We start from the raw sequence: 4642 nt of genomic DNA on the forward strand, positions 1-4642 counted from the left end.
CATTTGATCCTTTTGTGGTGAACTTCAACATGAACAAGATGGAGGCGACCCTTGAGGAGTTGGTGAACATGATTGTGACTTTTGAGTCCACCATCAAGAAAGAGAAGCCGATTCTTTTTGTGGGCTCTTCATCTGGTACGAAGACCGGTCCACCTGGGAAGGGAAAGAAGCGTTCTTTCCAACGTCCCAAGAAGAGCGTGCCCTTGAAGAGGCAGACTCCGGGTCTCGTAGTGGCAGCCACACCAGTGAAGGCTGACAAGACTGTTGACATCTGTCATCACTGCAAGAAGCCTGGACATTGGAGGCGTAACTGCAGGGAATATCTGGCCCAGAAGAGTTCTGGAAACGGTATGTTCTATATTGAAGTAAATATTTCAATTAACTCTACTTCTTGTGTATTATATACCGGATGTGGCTCACATCTATGTAATGATTTGCAGGCGATGGGAAGAAGTAGAAGGCTCAGGGAAGGTGAGACCTTCTTGAGGATGGGCAATGGAGCAAGGGTTGCTGCCAAGGCCGTAGGAGATGTTTGCTTATATTTGAACAATGATTTTAAGTTATTTTTGAGAGATGTTTTGTTTGTACCAGATTTGGTGAAAAACATTATTTCCATTTCTATGTTAGATAAAGATGGATTTTCTTGTTTATTTAGCAAAAGTGTTTGCAATATTTACAAGAATGAATGTTTAATTGGTACTGGAGAACTTGAAAACGATCTCTACACCTTAAAATTTAAAGATATTCCACTTAACAATGTCCAAGCTATAACAACAACAAACAAGCGCAAACAAGATACTCTAAATTCGGCACAATTATGGCATGCTTGATCAGGACATATTTCCCTAAGAAAGATGAACAAGCTAGTGGGAGTGGGCATGTTTTATATGTCTGATATTAATGCTCTCACGACTTGTGAATCCTGTCTAAAAAGAAAGATGATCAAGATTCCCTTTAAGGACCATGTGGAGCGAGCCAAAGGGTTATTGGATTTGATCCATACCGATGTGTGCGGTCCGCTTAGCATCACCACTAAGCATGGACATGTCTACTTCATCATCTTTACCGATGACTTTTCGAGGTATGTGTATGTGTATGTGATGAAATACAAGTCTGAAGCCTTTGAAAGGTTCAAAGAATTCAGAAGTGAAGTAGAGAAGCAGTTGGGACGAAGCATCAAGACACTTCGATCGGATCGAGGTGGTGAGTACTTGAGTGCCGAGTTCCAAGAGTATCTTAGGGAGAATGGGATTCTCTCGCAGTGGACTCCGCCCGCTATACCGCAGCTGAATGGTGTTTCGGAGCGTCGTAACCGGACTTTGATGGACATGGTTCGGTCTATGATGGGGTTCACGGAGTTGCCGCCATCCTTTTGGGGATATGCGCTTGAGACAGCGGCACTGTTGTTGAACAATGTCCATTCAAAGGCAGTGGATAAGACACCATATGAGATATGGATGGGTAAGCCTCCCAAATATTCTTATCTTAGAATATGGGGGTGCCCTGCTTATGTGAAGCAGGTAGTGGGAGATAAATTGGATAGTCGATCCATTTTATGTTACTTTGTGGGATATCCAAGGAATTCAGTTGGATATTATTTCTATCATCCCCAAGAAACAAAGGTGTTTGTTTCTAGGAATGCAACCTTTTTGGAAAAGGAATTTCTATTGGATAGAAAAAGGGAGATGATAGAACTCGAAGAGGTTCGAGAGACACCCACAATTATAGAACCCACACCCGAAATGCCAAGAGAGGAGATACAAGCTCCTAGAAGATCCGAGAGAGTCTCGAGACCACCTATGAGGTATGGTCTGCTTCTTGAAGAGGGCCATGATGAGCCTAACCATGGATGCGATCCAAGAACCTTCAAGGAAGCATTATCTGATGCCGATTCATCCAAGTGGCTTGAAGCTATGGAATCTCAGATGAATTCCATGCATTCGAACCAAGTGTAGAATCTCGTGGATCCACCTGAGAGAATTGTTCCCATAGGGTGTAAATGGATTTACAAGAGGAAACTTGGGGCGGATGGGAAGGTATTGACCTTCAAGGCGCGATTGGTGGCAAAATGTTATACTCAAAGACAAGGAGTTGACTTTGAGGAAACCTTTTCTCCAGTTGCAATGTTCAAGTCCATAAGGATTTTGCTAGCCATATTTGCATGGTATGACTATGAGATATGGCAGATGGATGTTAAGACAGCCTTTCTTAATGGGGATATTAAGGAAGAGATTTACATGTCTCAACCTGAAGGGTTTACATCTATCGGAAGTGAGCATATGGTATGCAAACTTCAAAATCCATTTATGGTCTAAAGCAGACATCTAGGAGTTGGAACCTTAGATTCGATAGTACAATCAAAGAGTTTGGTTTTGCTAAGAATCCTGAGGAACCCTGTGTATAATAAGGTCAGTGGGAGTGCTGTGACATTCCTGGTGCTGTATGTTGATGACATTCTACTCATTGGGAATGATGTAGGAATGTTGCAATCAACTAAGATATGGTTAGCGAGTAAGTTCTCGATGCAGGACTTGGGTGAAGCATCTTTTGTATTGGGAATACAGATCTATAGAGATAGATCAAAAAGATTGCTTGGTCTCACCTAGTCCACATACATTGATACCATCGTGAAGCGGTTCTCGATGGATGAGTCCAAGAGAGGACATCTACCAATGTGTCATGGCGTGTCCCTATCCAAGTCTATGTCTCCCAAGACTGATGCAGAGATAGCGGCGATGACAAGCATTCCTTATTCATCTGCGATTGATAGAATCATGTATGGGATGATATCTACACGTCCTGACGTGGATTTTTCACTAAGTGTAGTGAGTAGATATCAATCCAACCCCAGTCTTCCACACTGGAAAGCTGTGAAAGATATCCTCAAGTATTTGAGAAGAACTAATAAGTTGTTCTTGGTCTATGGGGGTGGAGAACTGAAATTGGAAGGCTATACCGACTCTAGCTTCCAAAGCGATATCGATGACTCGAAGTCAACCTCTGGGTTCATATTCATGCTCTGGTGCTGCTGTCTCTTGGTAGAGTTCCAAGCAAGACAGTACAGCGGATTCCACCACTGAGGCAGAATATATTGCTGCATCAGCTGCAGCAAAGGAGGCTGTTTGGATAAGGAATTTCGTCCAAGAGTTGGGCGTCATTCCTAATGGAGTTGCTCCTGTCCCGGTGTTTTGTGACAACACGGGAGCCATTGCTCAAGCAAAGGAGCCGAGGTCTCATCAGAAGTCCAAACACGTATTGAGAAAGTACCACATCCTCAGAGAGATCGTGGAAAGAGGAGATGTCACGATTGACAAAGTTGGCTCCGCAGATAATGTTGCTGATCCGCTAACTAAGCCTTTACCTGGACCATTATTTGAGAAGCATCGCGAATCGATGGGTTTGAAGCATATGGGTAGTTGGCTCTAATGCAAGTGGGAGATTGTTAGAGTAGGTGCCCGTCGAGCCAAGTGTTGGCCGAGGGTTCATGTTTAAACTCTATGTATGAACAGTCTTTATTTTAATAATATTTGACATTATTATTTTGGCACTTCTTTATCTGTATACCCAATCTAGTTGCATAGATAAAGCCCTTGAATATACAAATAGTAGAAAGAATATGAAATGCTCATATGATGAGTATCATGAAACTCATATTTGTAATACTGTATTTTCTAAACGGTTCCTAGTCGATTCAGCCGCCACTAAGAAAGATATAGGCCGCTCGAGTTCGAGACTAGTATCTGCGATGTGAGGACCATGTTTCATTGGTAGGGGACATTGTGATGTCCGAGCATGCAGATAGGTGCTCCTGGTAGAGTGCACTGAACAACCATCCATAAAGGACTTTCCAAGTGGTTCTCACTTATCGAGTGGAAAAGTCCTAGTTTATGGTTGTACACCATTAGTCCTTATGACCCGGGACAACATTGAGACTCTATGTGCTAGAATTACACTTTGACTTGTTTACCGACTCTCAAGGGGTCATCAGGTGGCAAGGTTGGATGTTCTGTCGAAACATATAGGAGTCGATGCATTGTAGTCGGGGATTCACCCCTTACCTTCGGGTATGGATATCCTATGTGTTCTCATGTATGCGTAGTTTGAAATCTCTGATCAGAGTATGGTGGTAATTAAGAAAGGGGTTTCTTAGATTACACCATCGATGCAACTACGACATGACACATAGTATCGATTCATTGACAACTCTCGATAAACCAATGGTTGTCGAATCGGTCGGGATATATGAGTTGAAGGGACCGTAATGTACGCTAACCATAATTGAATGGTTCTTGCAGGCACTATCATTTGATACCTAGGGAATCATGTAAGCGATGCTGCTAGGCGTTTAACATGATTGGTTGGGTATTATCAGACTTGAGTTCTGACGTTCTTGTTATCAAGGAGTTGATAAGTAAGAATGGAGCAATTGGGGTATGCTCATATAAAGACATGTTTAGTCCAAATCACATTGAGATGTGAACCCACGGCTAGTTGTATCAATGAACCATTGAGGGCCACACAAGTGCTAGCTTTCTAGATCCCGTTGAGAAGTTAAAATAGTTCAATGTGTTGAACGACTTATAAATGAGTTTATAAGCGTAAAGAAAAATAGAAGTATGACTTCTATGAGAGAAATGTAATT

This window comes from Primulina eburnea, chromosome 13 (assembly GCF_022965805.1).
Source record: "Primulina eburnea isolate SZY01 chromosome 13, ASM2296580v1, whole genome shotgun sequence".
Taxonomy (NCBI): Eukaryota; Viridiplantae; Streptophyta; class Magnoliopsida; order Lamiales; family Gesneriaceae; genus Primulina; species Primulina eburnea.